Source organism: Coenobita brevimanus, chromosome 34 (assembly GCF_032717465.1).
Source record: "Coenobita brevimanus isolate Jiangsu-jjx chromosome 34, ASM3271746v2, whole genome shotgun sequence".
Lineage (NCBI taxonomy): Eukaryota > Metazoa > Arthropoda > Malacostraca > Decapoda > Coenobitidae > Coenobita > Coenobita brevimanus.
The window spans coordinates 5,865,485-5,882,984 of record NC_136987.1 but is presented as its reverse complement, the minus strand read 5'-3'; positions in this window follow the sequence as shown (position 1 = coordinate 5,882,984).

Below are 17,500 nucleotides of genomic sequence, written 5' to 3'. Positions count from 1 at the left end.
GGGGAAATAAGAAAAAAAATCGAAATTTGAAAAAGCGCTCAGAAAATACTCCAAGACTCCCATCAAAAGCTAAGGTTAAAAAATCAAGGAAAATGCAAAATACGATGGTCCCTTCTCTTAAAGATTGCCATACCTCTATTGTTTCTTGCGCTTATTTGTGTTTGTGCTTTCATTCCTCTGTGACCTTAGAAAGTTATCTGCCATCTTTTCTTGCCGCATCTACGGAATTTTTGTTCTGTTTAGCATTTTAGAGAGAGAGAGAGAGAGAGAGAGAGAGAGAGAATGAGTGAATGAATTTCTGTTTATGGCCTTATACTTAGAACCTAAGTCACAAAGAAGACAGGATCCTTTTTTTTTTTTTACAATAAAGTGTGAAGCAAGAGACAAAAATATACCGCAATATACCTACTCCATCTGTTCCATTGCCTGCAGCTATCTGTAATGTTGGATGCAGTCTGAGAAGCTACAATAACCAAGTGCGCTCCATAGATGATCGACAAAAGTTATGGGCTTCGCGGTTTAAGCTTACGTCCTTGCCTTTGAGGGATAGCCTGTATTTTTAATGGTAGTTGTAGTTATTGTCTGGTGTGGGGAGGCTTTGTATGTGGGAGTGTTTGTGGGTGTGGATGTGGTTACGTTTTGTGTGTGTGTGTGTGTGTGTGTGTGTGTGTGTGTGTGTGTGTGTGTGTGTGTGTGTGTGTGTGTGTGTGTGTGTGTGTGTGTGTGTTTGTGTGTTCTGCATGCGTGCGAGCGAACGTTTAGCGACAATGTAACAAGTTTTGAGACCAAGATTAGTGACGATTGCACATTTCAGCGACGCTATTGGCTTCACGTTCACTGAGACACCTTTTCACCTACAATTTTCACAAACTGCATTATATCACAAAGGCTGTCAACCTGAAAAATGCGAACTCCCTGGGGTACGCGACAGAGACCTTTTGCGTATGTGTAAGCGACCTAGTTCTCATGACACTATGGCTCTGATGGACTGCACTCTCTTCATAAATACTGTACTCGTTTTACCTTAACCTGGCCTAGATTTTTGTCCTTTAGCACCATTTTTTACGTAGTTCGGTGGCAGAATAGAACAGTACTGTAGCTCTACATTCTTTCCGTAGCACTTCTTCATGACCAGCATCATATTCTAATGTTAATCTCTTGCTACGACTCAGGATTCATGATGGGGTGATTATAATTTTAGGCCAAGTTAGAATAAAAAGGGTATAGGTCTAATTAATGCACAGGTATTAGACTTTGGCCCGTTTTCTTGTTGCTTAAGGAGGCCCCCTCAACACCTCTTCTTTAGCGATTTATTTTCGAATTTGGCTGCTTAATATTGAACTGTACGTTGTTTGTGAAGAGTATGCGGTATTGGAATTATTTAGATGACACAGCTGAGAGGAACAAGGTGTAATATGCAAAGTGAATCGCTTAGGAAGAGGTGTCAGGGGAGCTTTATTAATCGACGAGAATACGGGTTTAAATGTATCCTTCATTTTATATCTAAATCTACATCCTCGTTAACAGTAGTCGGTTTGCTCTCATTCGGCAAAGATTACTAACCCACTTCTGCCCAGTATTTGGTCAGATGTTGTCAGATTGGAGGATAAATTTCACTAATATCCAAGGACACAGAGTGGCCCAGTTCCCTTTGATGAAAATAAACCAACCATAGGACCAAGGTATAAGGACACTGGAAATTTGTACCCGCGATAAAAAAAAAAAAAAAAAAAAAAAAAAAAAAAAAGTATCGGCACTCTTTCAGTGTGAGATATGATACACGGACTATGATTTACGGGATATGACGGTTATGTTGCTTTGCATCATTCATTTGTGTTGCTATCTTACATTTTACAGTTATATAAGCTGGATTCGTCAGAGTAACATTGTACCACATGGCAACTCAACCATTTTCGTGAATTAAACAGGAATGCCAACACTACCGAATGAACCAGGGACGAAGCATTTCACATCTTATCCGACCCCAGAATGCTGATACTGTTTTTTATCGAGGGTACAGCTAGAAATAGTTCTGTTGTAGTACACTTCCCACACTGCCTTGCAAAATAAAAATCCAGCAATCACGCATATTGGTTCTCTATTTTCAAACTCGCCACATCTTTCATCACGCGCCTTGTACACGTTGTGGATGAGGAAATGGTGATGATAGAATTTAAAGCCATGTACGACAGGTTGTTGGAGGAGGCATGTTGCAATATATTCTTAAGGTGGGTTCGATCCTTGTGGTGCCATTTTGCTATTTGTCTTGGTGAAATGGCTCATCTTGTCCACCCCGTCACCTTGATGGGCGTTTCTGTGGACTCGCCTTGTTACATGGACTATACTCCTTTTACTCTAACGTGGCCTAAAATTGTTGTCTCTCCATCTTGAATGCTGAGTTATAACAATAGATTAACGCTAGAATATAATGCCAGTTACGAATAAATGCTATGGAAAGGATGGAGCACCGTACTATTGTCTATTTCTGTCACCTAACCAGATGAAATAAGCTGCAAGAAGATAAAAGTCTGGGCCAAGCTAAGGTGAAAGAACTATAGATCAATGCTTGTGTGAGGGTGTGATATGTGAGTGTGGTATGGCGTAAGTTTGCAGTGTGATGGGTTACTGGGGAATGAGGTGCCTGTACCATGTAAATATCCTGTGCATGTCAATTATTTTCTCGTTTCCATATTTAGGATTTTAGGATGTGTAACAAATACCGAAAAAGTCTGAGCGGTCCATATAAGAAAAATGTTATGACTCCTCTAAAGCCTTATGATAACAGGAATCGTATTTATAAAGATCCTCACCAGTTTTCACAATAAACGAGTTTCCTTAAGTTAGTTATTATCACAGATTCTCTTGTCTTTCGTACTTTGTGACTTTAACATTCACTCTGATTTTATTATTATTATTAAGTATTTTGTAGCTGTATATGTGAAGAAAATGTATAGTTTATACTAACAATCTTAAAAGCAACTTAAGAGATATCATTAATAAGGCTCCCCATTTACAGCATTTAGGTATTTAACTTAGAGACCGTGTTGTATTAAGAGAAATTCGGGAATCTTTTGAGCGACTGTTTTACTACGACAATATAACATCAGAAAGCAAGCGCGGCAGAATTATGATTTTGGCTTTTCGTATGTGAATCTATAGGCGGCCCACCTTAACCTGTCGGAGATTTTCGTCAATTTGCAGCTTATTTATCATAGCTCAGTGGCAAAATCAGAAAATATTACGACTCTACCTTCTTGTCATGGCACATCTTTATCTTTAATCTCACGTTGCAGTCTAACGGCAGAATAAGTTAGTGCTCTACCATGATTCCATTTTTTCCACAGCATTTATTTGTTGCTAACGTCATATTCTATTGTTACCACCTCCAGCGAAAGTTGGAGGTTATGTATTTACCCCAGTTTGTCTGCCCACAAGATATCTAAAAAAATTATCGATGGATTTCGGTAAAATTTTGTGGAAATATAGGTCATAACCCAAGGAAGGCATGATTAAATTTTGGTGGTGATCTGAGTTAATACCTTGTTACGAGTTCAGTAGCAGAATAAGTCGCTGCTAGGTGTGTTTCCATGGCATTTCTTTGTGGTTAGCGCCATACTGAGTTTTTTTCTTCCCCTACAGCTCAGCAATAGTAGCATAGCTAGAACTCCACAAATAAAGGGCCAACCTGTTCGTGATGGGCCGAGTGCTGCACAGTGCGCACTTATTAAATAGTCCCAAATTTCAAATGGAGGGAGGAGAGAGTGGTGGGGTCAAGGATTTGACTGAGAGGACCCAGGCTCCCCCAGGGCTCCCCAGGGCTACGTCACTGGCTCAGGGTTTAAGAGGGAGAAATGGAGTTTCAGGAAAACTTAAAGTGAACAGAGTATAGCACCCTATTCTGGTGTTAATATCCTGTTACATCTCAACGTGCAAGATGGAAAGATGGCAATTTTAGGCCAGGTTAAAGTGAGCAGAGCATAGTGTGGCCTGGTGCAGTATAGGGTAGAGAGGGTTGATGCACACACAGCAGCGGGTGGCACCAACGCTATCCATTTCACCAAGATGGAAGGCTCACCACAAATCCTGAAGCTTCTCTCCTTCTGACCGCCTCCTGCTTCCCCAGACCCGGTACATCCACGTCAGTTGCCGGTACACCCACATCAACTACCGGTACACCCACATCAACTACCGGTACATCCACATCAACTACCGGTACATCCACATCAACTACCGGTACATCCACATCAACTACCGGTACATCCACATCAACTACCGGTACATCCACGTCAACTACCGGTACATCTCCATCAACTATTAATTTCGAGTCTTAGGCCCCTATTCTCGTAGGGTAAGGAGGCTCCCTAGCACGTCTTCCTTAGAGGTTTATTTTGGGATATGGGTGGTTGATATCCTTCTGTACGTCATTTATGCCGAGTATGGCGATGTTGAAAGGATTTACATAACACAAGATAGGACAATGAGATGTAATAAGCAAAATAAGTCTCCTAGGAAAAGGAGTTAGGGGGTTTCCTTATCAGATGATATTACAGGCATCATTCATAGCTGATTTTTTGCATGTGATCGAAAAGAATCCTCAATATATAAGGTTTACATGGGAGGTATGGAGCTTAATCAGAATTTCATGTTAACTTATAATAATACCCATTTTAATAGTTCCCACGCTTGACAACATGGTAAGAATCATTGCGGGGGTTTGCATCTCACTACGAATTTCATGATAGCCATTCTCATAATACTTCTTTGATGATTCCTTTACTAGCCAACATAATAATCATCACTGGGGAGGTGTTGAGTGCACTAATGACTCCATAGTAACTGTCTAATAAAGCTCATGTTAAGAATTTCTGCAACAAAGGTGGCTGTGGAAGTGGAAGTAGGGAAGTATAGATTCCGTTTATCATCATCTTCAAAATACCAGAGCCTGTGAGTATCGTCCTTTCTCTGTTCAAGCTGAGGTGTCGCTTTTAACCTGCAAAAAACTATCAAGCCGTAACAAGACTCAATTAACAAGCAAGACTAAATTTTCTCACCTGCATAAAACCATCAGTCCCTAGCAAGACTGAAAATAACAAGCACATTCGTCTATACCTGTGTCGTGTCGCAGTCAAACCAGATGGCAAAAGCGTCAAAAGAATTATTCTCAAGATCGCCTGTGATATTCAACAGTAAATTAATAGTTTGGCCCGGTTCAGTTAGGTATAAAGGTAGGTAGTGTGAATTTCATGAGAGACAGACAGATAGACAGACAGACAGAGACAGAGACAGAGACAGAGAGACTTGTACACAGACCCTATAAGTGTATGTGTAAGGAAGAAGAGAAGACGAGAGGAGAGGAAATGAGGGGAGAATGAGGGGAGATGAAAGATGGAGAAGAGGGGAGAGTTAGGAACGAGAAGAAGGGCAAAGTAGATGAGAGACGAGGGAAAGAGAGAATAATGAGGAGAGGAGAGAGGAGGAAGAGGAAGTGGAAGATTAGAGGGGAGTGGAGGGGAAAGGAGGGCAAGAAAGGGAAGTAAGGGAAGGTGATGAGACTCAGGAGAGAAGAGAGTGAGAAGAGGAGTCGGGAGGAAAGCAGAGGATAAAAGAGTGAGAGGAGAAGGTAGGGAGAGGAGAGGAGAAGGAAGGGAAGGAATGTAAAAGAAAAAGGCGGGATAACTGAGAAAAAGAGAGCGAGAAGGGAGGGGGATCGAGAGGAAGGGAAGTGAGAAGAGAGGGGAGAGTTTTAGAGGAGAGGAAAACAAGGAAAGAAGATACAGAGAAAAGGAGAGTGGAGCTAGAATAGACGCGAGAGGATGGGAAACTGGTGAGAGGAGAGGAGAGTATTGCGTGCGTCTAGAAAGTATTGCGTGCATGAGGAAAGCTTTGCGTGTATTGCCCTTTCCCCCAACGAACCCAAAAGAAAATTCCACAATACTTGTAGTGGTGGCGTTTGGGTGGCAGTCCAGTTATGGTGTATTTACAGAACAAACTTGGTAGTTCTGTCATATTATACTTTAACCACACAACTTACCCCTTTTAGCCTGAGGAGAGAGAGAGAGAGAGAGAGAGAGAGAGTGTGTGTGTGTGTGTGTGTGTGTGTGTGTGTATTATATCTATTTTCCTGCAACCTTCAAACGATGTTATTAAGTTAAGAGGAGATTCTTTGCACTGGGGGGTTTAAATGTAGCCTCCATTAACCCTTCACTACTACAAGTCTGTCCTAAATTGAACAGTTCATCTAATCGCAGAAGGAACAGTGTTGAAAATAAGTCACTGGACTGAATGGGTTACGGAAGAACCTTGGCAGCACTGTAATATGATACTTAAACCGCACTATTAATCTTTGTAGGCTGTAGAAGCTAATTTTTCTATCTTCTTGCAGCCACCACAAGATGTTATTTATAATTTAGGGGACATTTTATCCAGCTGGAGGATTTAATAACCTTCATATACACTTTCGCTGCTATAAAGTCGGTCGTAAGTTAAATAAAGTCGCCTGATGGTAGCAAAGAGAAAAGAAAAAGAAATAAACAAGTGGAGGGAAGCGGCTAAAGAACAAACATTAAAGTTGTTTTGTTATAAAGAAATGAAGAAACGGAAGCAGCTAAAGTACAAACACTAACGTTGTTTTGTTTTGTTTTTCCTGTAACCAAAGTCTTAATTTCTTCAACCCACGGACGTCTCTCTCTCTCTCTCTCTCTCTCTCTCTCTCTCTCTCTCTCTCTCTCTTAAAGTAATTTTTCGCCGCCACCAGATAGCTTCATTCAATTTGTGAGAGTCAGCTGCAAGAAGGGAGGTTAATGAAGGCTGTATCTATCCCCTAAAGGTCGAAAAATCTACCCAAATGTGAATAAAATCATTAGTTTACGAGAACAATGTAAACTAGATGTCCTCAGGAAAAAAAGTTAAAGGCCCAACGTCTAATATGACAACCTAGCCATGCCTGATTGTATGTGGATAAAACCAAAAGCATGTCATCATCACCACCATCTTTTCCATCATCATCATCATCCAGACCTCCTTTTCCATTCTCATCATCATCATCATCATTATCATCCAGACCTCCTTTTCCATTCTCATCATCATCATCATCATCATCCAGACCTACTTTTCCATTCTCATCATCATATCATCCAGACCTCCTTTTCCATTCTCATCATCACTATCATCCAGACCCCCTTTTCCACTCATCATTATCACCAGCATCATCACCGTCATCATCATCATCCAGACCTCATTTTCCATTCTCATCATCATCATCCAGACATCCTTTCCCATTCCTAACTCATTTACTCCTGGGACGAATTTAATATTGTTCTTTCAGGTAGGCTTTTTAATCACTGATAGGTAGATATAGCTTTCCTTAACTCATTCACCTCGAGAGCTCCCTCTTGACCGGATGAAAGTAATAATGACGGATATAAAAAAGAAAATTATCTCAGCGTTGTAGAAACTTTACGAGCTGCAAGATTTAGATATATCCTTCAGTGGTCCCCAAATACGAGAGATCTTCCCTAACATATATAAAATGGTGAGGATACAGCAAAAATAAAGTTAAAAAATGTCAGGCTTAAGTAAATCGTAGTATTGTGTCTGGAGTACAAAGGGACACTGTTCTTATGTTCCTGTGTCACATTGATGTTATAAATGCATTGTTTTTCTTGGCCCAACTTCCTTTTGTTGTGGAATAGAAATGTTAGTTAATACAAGTGTCCATTCTGTATTTATTTATGTGTACCTGTTAGTCGGTCTGTCATTCTGCCTGTTTATCTGTCCCTCTGTTTACCTGTCTGTGTCTATCTATCTGTCTGTCTGTCTATCTATCTATTTATCTACCTGTCTGTCTCTCTGTCTGTCTCTCTGTTTATTTAGCTGTCCATCAATCTATCAACTGTCTCTACCTACCTATCCATCCATTTATCTGCATACAACTGTCTGTCTTTATCTGTCTATCAGTCTACCTATATTTATGTATCAGCTTGTAGCGATCCGTCAGTTTGTTGGTGCGTTTGTGTGCGTACACGAATGAGCGTCTATGTATGCGAGCGTTTGAGACTGCATGCATTTATGTGCAGTGCTAAGAAGGAAATGGTCTCGACTGCATTACTATTTATTTCCTTAATATTAATGTATGTTTATATTTAATTTCCAACGAAAGATCCGCTTCTTCCCAACAACGCAAGAAACAGTGGGTCATCTAAGCGACTTATAAAAGATTGGCAAAAATAAGAAATTAATGAGAAGAACAAGTGGTTGAGAACATTGAGGAATTCTTACTTGAGTGCAAATAATTACCTAGGGTAATTTTTCTCTTAACAATGACTTGGTTTTTCTCTCGTAACAGACGTAGAATTCTTCTCGTAACTAAGGCGTTGATATTTTTTCTCGTAACTAAGACACGGAAGTTTTCACTTGACTAAGATTCCTTATTTATATTTCAATCGTCACTCATACATTTACCAAACTCTTCACAACCAAAAGAGAGTCAATGGTGAAACGAAAAACTACCTCTAAAATATGTAATGATTGTTTACCCATATGGAGAATTGTCATCTTAAAGGTTGGTTAATCTCATGCATAGGATGTTTATTATTATTACTGTTATTATTATTATTATTATTTTCATTTTCATTATTTTCATTATTATTACTATCATTGTTATTATTATTATGATTATAATTATTAGTATTATTATTGTTTTTATTAGTATTATTATTTTTATTATTATTATTACTTTTATTAGTATTATTATTAATTCTTATTATTAATATTATTATTATTTATTACTTACTATTATTTTTGTCTATCTATCTATCTATCTATCTATAGCCCGACGCCCTAATCCCGCAAAGGGTGGCTGCAGACAAAACGCCTCCAAGTCGCTCTGTCACCCACCTTTTGACTACCCTCCCCCCCAACTCACTCCCCCCTCCCTCATATACCTCTCGACTCCATCCCTCCACCTCATCCTCGGTCTACCCCTCCCTCATATACCTCTCGACTCCATCCCTCCACCTCATCCTCGGTCTACCCCTCCCTCTCCCTCCCTCCACCCCACCTACATACACCCTCTTAGTCAGTCTCTCATTCTCCATTCTCTCCACATGTCCAAACCACCTCAGTGTATTTCCCCTAATCTTCTTAACCACATCCACATCCACCCCACAACGTTCCTTCACTTCTTCATTCGTCAACCTGTCCCTCCATGTCACTCCACATGCTCCTCTCAAGTAACTCATTTCTACTGCTCTCACTCTTGACTTGTTCCCCTCTTGCAAGGTCCACTATTTCACTATTATTATTATTATTATCTAGTAGTAGTAGTAGTAGTAGTAGTAGTACCGCAGCAGTAGTAGTAGTAGCAGTAGTAGTAGTACAACAAGATCTTATTCACCTAAAGAGTGCACCCAAACAGTGAAGGGTTAACTGAAGCTTATATCTAACCCCTCCAGTTTAAAAAGCCTCTACGGAGCTGAGGAAAATCGTCTGGAAATGCTAGAGAATATAATAAACAAAAGACATTATTGATCTGAAAGGGCTTGGGTAATTTCTGAATATTGTTTTACCTTATGTGGGCAATAGAGAAGGAAGGGTAGGTAAAGGGAGGAGGGAAGTGTATGAGAAGGAGACTTAAAGCTGAGAGGAGATAGTGCCCGGGTGTATAGTGGAAGGGAAGGAAATGAGAGAGAGAGAGAGAGAGAGAGAGAGAGAGAATGTTGGGGAGGTAAAGTGGGAGCGACTGTGATTGAGGACCGTGGAGGGAAAAGTGAGTGGGAGGGAGCTAGGAGAATATTGGGAGAGACAGACAGACAGACACAGACAGAGACAGAGAGACTGACAGACAGATAGATAGATAGATTGATAGATAGGCAGACAGACAGACATAAACACAGGCAAAAACAGAGAGGAGGGAGACAGACAGACACACAAACAAAAACAGAGAGAGAGAGAGAGAGAGAGAGAGAGAGAAGGGGGGGAGAAAGACAGAGACGGACATAAACACATTCAAAAACAGATAGACAGATAGGAAGTGGACAAACAGACAGACACACAGACAAACAAAAACAGAGAGAGAGAGAGAGAGAGAGAGATTAAGGAGAGGAGGAGAGAGAGCGTAGGAGGTTAGCAGGTGTGCAGATTGCAAGCAGGGTGTGAGAGGGGACAAGGGTAGGGAGGATGGTCAGGAGAATGGCAGCTTCCTTTCAGATCAAAGAAAAGCTTTAGCTGTAGGTGTAAAGCATCATCATCACCATCACCATCAGCAGCAGCAGTAGCATCCATCTTCATCATCATCATCATCATCATCACCATCATGCATTATATCGGTAATCTATCATCCATCCATCATCCACTCATCCATAACCATCATCATTATCATTATCCTCATGCATAAGCATCTGTACTCCATCATTTTTGTCATCATCATCATCATCATCATCATCATGCGTTACCATCCATCATCATCATCATCATCATCATCATCATCAACTGCGTTACCACTATGGTTGGGTGGAAGAAGTCAAAAATAACGCAGGAGACTATAAAGCAGATATTAAAAAGATAAACATAGGTATAAATTATCTTCCTCATCATCATCACCTTTATCATCATCATCATCATCGTCAGTCATTATCATCCTTACCCATCACCAGCACATGAGTATAAAATGACACACAAACAAGAGTAAGAAAGAGCAAAGCAGGAAAACACCAATTGCACTCCCAGTGAAATGAGCCACGCGTATCTTTACCTCTCAGCCATGCATTCAACAGTAAATTCTCAACCCCTCTCCACAGGCTTCATGATCCACAAAAAAGTGCTTCTAATGCCTCTGGATTAGAAATGAGTTCGTATTTTCATTGGGTAAGGAAGCTCCCTAACACGTCTTCCTTAGCGATTTATTTACGACAATGAGTGGTTAAAATCTATTTGTACGATATTTATGCAGAGTGTGGCGATATTGGAAGGACTTATAAAACACAGACGAGGAGGGTAAGGTGTAATAAAAAAATATATAAATCGCTTAAGAAAAGGTGTTAGGGAGCCCTCAGGTGGCCGCAGTATACAGGTTCTCTAAGATTACTGAGGCAGGTGGGCAGGAGGGCCGAACCCCACTGAGGTAATCCTTTAATGTCCCACTGGCAATGAGTAATGGCTTTCTCCCCTTATACCTCTATCTCCTTGCTCTCTCTCTCTCTCTCTCTCTCTCTCTCTCTCTCTCTCTCTCTCTCTCTCTCTCTCTCTCTCTCTCTCTGGTGAGAGAGAGAGAGAGAGTGTGTGCTCAGTATGCAAGAGATAACAGGCAGTCAGTATGAAGGAGAGGATGAGTGATGCTAGGCAACCATGTGCATACCTACCGAGTATAATATCAAAAATACACAAGCGTATGGAGGTGAATGGGCATTTTTTCGGTGACTTTCTACCAGTATTTTTTTTTTTCTGACACCGGGCATAGGCTACATAGTTGGTTCCTAAGGCCCAGCTGTTCTCGCACGTGCTCCAAACTTACACATGTCACCACTTGGGCGTTAAGTCTTCGTCCATGCTAGGGTTGTCTCATTCAGGACTGCTGTGATGGTGTTAGAAGGGGTATTTGTTCGTGCTCTTGAGACGCTAGGTATATGAGAGTACCGTATGCTTGCTTACTCTCTTGCTGTTCTTTTGCTGTTCTTTTTATTCTTGTTCTTGGGGAAGGGTTTGGAATACATCCTCCTTACTCCCAAAGCTTCAGTGTTTATCTTCGTTGGTCTTCTTACTTCCACCCCATCCCATCACGCACCATCATCCCATCCTGTCTCATCCACTTCTTTCCATCCACTCTATCCTTTTTCTACCTCTTCCTGCAGCACCAGACTTCAAAGAATAGACTTCTCATCACCAACGCTGTGCTTCATACACCGTCTTCACTGGGTGTACTCGACCCACCCTGCCCTACCACCCGCCGCCATATACGCCATCCCACCCACCCCATCCTCTCCTTTCCACCTACTTCATTCCTTACCTTTCCTTCACTTTACACAGGCACCTTACTGGCTTACTTATAATCCCCCACTCCACAGCATATATTTCCCCCCGGCATCCTCCATCACCCGCCTCTAACTAAGCCTATCCCACCCACTCTCCACCCACACCACCCATTTCTCCTGTGATGCAGTGACTATCATAACACATACTGCACCCACCACCAGCCAGCCTACAACACTTATATTCACAGAGCATACTTCTTCCCATTATCCTTCACCATCCCACCCCGTCCTACCCACTCTTCTCCTCCCATCCCACCCAGTATAGTAAAAGCAGTATACATGTAGTCTCAGGTTTCTGTGGGCGTGAACCCAGTGATCTGCAGGCTGAAGATTCCCTTTTTCTGCAGCCTCACCATCATCCTTTCGAGAGACAGGAAGAGAGTTGAGGGATGCGTGTATAACCAGGCAGCTCCATCACCCAATTTTTATCGGTGCCACCACATGAAGGCGTCCCTCTCACTACCCAGAACAGATAGACGTGAATTGTCATGATACACAAATCACTTCCTTAAATTGACTTTTGGCATAAGTATTTACAAGTATGACCTCAGTCTGTATTTACTGGCCTGAGTCGATTTGATGGGCCTGATGTGACTTGAAATCATGGATCTGAACCTGGCTGTAATAAAGTGGATAACTAGACTATTAACCCATGAAAACTGACTCATTGACCTGACTGACACTGACTCGGGGCAGTGGAATGTTAAGAAAGGAAAGGAGGGAGGAAACACTGGTTTTGAGCCATTTTCTTTTCCAGTTGCACTTATTTCTAGATATCCCCATTTTTATGTTTTTACTCAAGATGTTTTGTGCGTATAAAGTTAGACAACAAAGGCAGCCTGGTTACTGAGGAAAGACGTGCATAGACTGAGATAATGATGTGAGGGGGAGGGAGGATATGGAGTTCAGGAAAATAAATACTCTTGACATTTGCTATACTTCTGTCATCTCAGCAAAGTAGCACAAACAAAGGTCGCCTGGTCACTGAGGCATAACATTCACAAACTTATAATTCAGGAGTGCAGAGGGAAGGAGAGGGAAGACCTAGATGTCTATTATCGTCTGTTAAGTAAGCTCCTTAACACCTTTTCCTTACCGATTTATTTTTGAATACGGCTGGCTAATATCGTTTTGTACGTTACTTATGCAGACTATGGTGATGATGGAATAATTCAAGTAACTCAGAATGGGATGACAAGGTATAATAAGCAAAACAAATCGCTTAGGAACAGGTGTTCGGGAGCTTCCATAACTGACGACAATACAGGCTCCACACTTAAAAAATCGATTGACCTACACCTGACATAGCTTTGTTGGGTAAGGAGACTCCCTAACACCTCTTCCTTAACGATTTATTCTCCAGACTACCCACTAATATCCCCTGGTTTGCTTCTGGCGTCTTTACAGTATCGACAAATATTGCATGAATGACACAAAGAATATAAAAACGAAGCAGAATAAGACATAAATCGGTAAGGAAAAGGTGTTAGTAAGCTTCTTAGTCGCACGGGGAACTAGAACATCGAGATATTTAGGCATTTCCCTTATCACAAGTAGATTTGGAGCTCCCGCAACACCTCTTCCTTTCCGATTCATTCTGCATCTCAGTGCCCTCTTCTATGTTACTGATGATAGCTTCAGTATCTCAATATTAAAACAGTAAATATAACACTACAAGGGAATGTTAATGAGTAATATGCAGAATAAATCGCTAAGGTACAAACAACACGGTACAAATAACACTACAAGGGAATGTTAATGAGTAATATGCAGAATAAATCGCTAAGGTACAAATAATACGGTAAATATAACACTACAAGGGAATGTTAATGAGTAATATGCAGAATAAATCGCTAAGGAAGAGGTGCTACGGAAACTCTAAGGCCACCTAGACTTATGCCGTGTCAAAACAGCGATGGACTAATTACTTAAAAACAGTCTACTAATCAGAAAGTGTAGATAAATATAAACTGCAAATCTGTATCAACTGTAAATTGATATAAACTGTAAATTGATGTAAACTGTAAATTGATGTAAACTGTAAATTGATGTAAACTGTAAATTGATGTAAACTGTAAACTAATATAAAGTGTAAATTGATGTAAACTGCAAAATTGATGTAAACTGTAAATTGATGTAAACTGCATAATTGATGTAAACTGCAAATTGATGTAAACTGTATATTGATATAAGCTGCAAATTCATGTAAACTGAAAATTGATGTAAACTGTAAATACTGTAGATGTAAACTGTAAACTGATATAAACTGTAAATAGATGTAAACTGTAAATCTAAACAGTAAGTTGATGTAAACGGTAAGTTAATATAAACTGTAAATTGCTATGCACTGTAATTTGATACAAACTGTAAATTAATATAAATTGTAAATTGATATAAACTGTTAACTGATATAAACTGTAATTTAATATAAACTTAATTGATATTAATTGTAAACTGATATAATCTGTTCATTGATATAAACTGTAAATAAATATAAACAGCATATTCCTATAAATTCCAATCCCATCATCAGGAACCATTCATATCAACAGCAAAATCATATAAACTGCGATCCCAGCACCAGGAAGCGGTCATGTAAACAGTAAATTAATATAAACTGTAGTCCCAGCATCGTTAAGTACTCATGTAAACTGTAAACTGATATAAATTGCAATCCTAGCATCAGGAAGCTTTCACGTAAACTCTGAATATATGCAGCAAAATCATATAAACTTCAATCCCAGCATCAGGAAGTACTATGTAAACTGTAAGCTGATATAAACTGCAATCAGGAAGCTTTCACATAAACTCTGGGTTATTATAAACAGCAGAATCATATAAACTGCAGTCCCAGCATCAGGAAGCAACAGCAGCAGCATCCAGGGCTCAAACACTCTTGGGCTTTCCCTACAGGTGCAATATTCCCTGGTCTTGCAATATAAGGAAGTCTGCCGTGTCCAGCTCACCTCTGCCTGTTGCACAAACGTTTCTGTGGCCAAGGGATCTCGTCCTGCTCTCAGCTGACAAACGTTCACCAGGCCCAGCAACGTTTTATCTTTTCATATCCCCCCCCCCCCCAAAAAAAAAGTGGAGGTGAGAAGTAATGGAACAAGACTGACCTTTCGTTGGGGAGACAGACAGACAGACAGTCAGACTGTAGGCAATAATCTTAACTCAGGATACTTCATAACACCTCTCTCTCACCAATTTATTTTGTATATTGCTCCTATGTGTATGTTATTGATGAAGACTATACCCATACTGAAGAGCATATTGAAGTGTAATATGTAAAATAAATCGTAAAGGAAGGTGCACTACGAACTCTTCCATGCCAATAAGGAGCCTCATTACAGTGAAGGTTTGGTTTGATTGGGACGATGTATGTGGGTTGTATCGCCCACGACCTGTATTTCAGTCCTTTCAGCGGAGTAAAATCACCAAGTAGAATAAAGTCACCAGGAGGAAACAAGGTTAAACTGCAGGAAAACGTCAGTTAAAGAATTAATGGAGACTACATCAAACTCCTTTAGCACAAGAGGTCCTTCCTTTGCTGTAAAAAATCATGTTGTGACTCAAAAGGTAAATAAAGAAAAGTTAAGAATCGTAGTTGCTTCAGAGAGAGGCAGCGAAACCATTAGACGAAATGATAACCAAAATAACATTACTAAAACTAATTGCATTACATTACCTAACACCCCTAAGGTGATCTGAGAATTTGGAAATGATAAATTCACTGGATGATTGTTTGCCTTATGCTGTGTTTGCTGTTACTACTTCCTTATTCAGTCGCTGTAAGGTTGTGGTTTGTCAGAGGTTGTGGTATAGCAGGGGTTGTGTGAGAGATGTGGTCAATTTTACAGGGGTAAGTTGAAGTTAAGCAGTATCTATTGTGCTTACCCTCAGTTTCTTAGTCTGTGAGAGGAGAATAGTATCGCCCATCTCATTACACTCATTTGACTGATAATTCCCAGATATCATTGTCATTTCTCGATAAACAGTCTTAATTCGCCATCTAATATATTCTGTACTATAATTTGTTTGCCTTTTCTTGGCCCAGATTTTCGGCCTTCTGAAATTTACTGCACGTAGCTCAATTGCAAAAAAAGTTGATGCTATAGCCCTTCATCCTCTCTATAACACTTCGTGGCTATAGGCATATTCTAGCGTTAATCTCTTGTTACAACTCATCATTCAAGATGGAGAGATGGCAGATTTAGGGCAAGTTAAAGTGAACAGGGTACAGTGTGTGCCTGAGCAAGGGCGAGATACATGAACTTGTTTTTCGTTATGATTTCCTGTTTGATCATATTGCTTTGTACTCCTTGGGAAATTTTCAGTAAAACTAATTTATAACAGTCTTCCGTACATCAGGTTTTCGTATTAGCAGTACTCATATGGATTAACTATTTTGAACTAAGCAAGAACAAGAGCTACGAATATGAAAAGAGTAAAATATTTCACTCCAGGAAATGAGATGCGGGGGAACGGGTGAGTGGGGGAACAATCAAAACTTCGGAAACTACTGCCGTGTACCCATGGACCTGTCTGTCAGAGTTTTTATTTATGAAATATTTATTTGAAATTCTGCTACAGTCTTCAGAATAATTCCCTTTAGTGAGCATCTCGGTTTTCAATTTACTTTGGCAATTCTGAATTAGGGGTTATGCTAAATTAATGTTAGTAATATTACACTGAAATTATAATTGATCCTACGTGCCTTTGTCATCAGTCTGAAGGGTTATGACTTTTTAAAATGTAAGATTTCTGATTTAGCATCTCTGCTAAATCGCGAAGTGAAAGGTATGCCCCAGTTTTCTATATTTTCTGAAGCACATGACGAAGAATGAACACATATGACCTCTTTGCATCGTTGCTGACTGCACTCTGCTTGATGAGATGCAGATAAATCAAATCTTATAACCGCAGGCATTCCATAAATGACTCTGCTGTATTGAGAGCTTGCCAACTTTTTGCGTTCACAGCTTAATGCATACTGCCCTTAGTAATATTACCATGAAATTCTGATTATTCCTGCGTGCTCTTGTAATTCCTGAGTAGCTGTCATCAACAAACATTATGTGGGTCCTGAAGCAATATTCCCACAACCTAATTAGCCGCTTCCTCTGCCGTGTCAGACTGCCTCACATTTTTACTCCTCTTTGCATTCATTATAAACGTGTTGAGGACTTAATATGTTCGCTTGAGGTACAGTGGATTATGTGTGGAAAGGCTGACTACATAAAGCATTCTTAATTATGATTTTTTTTTTTATATAGTTTCAGCTATTCTTCTCACTGGCTTACTTCATTCTTTCTCCTTCCTCATCGCAGCACAACATTACGCCCTGCACTAAACAGTTCTGAATTATTTGCCTGCACACCTCCCCCACTGCACCAACCACCCAGCACCTCTACCCCTTCAAATTCTTACTTATTTTCTGATCAATCATCCAGTGATTAGTTAACCAATAAATA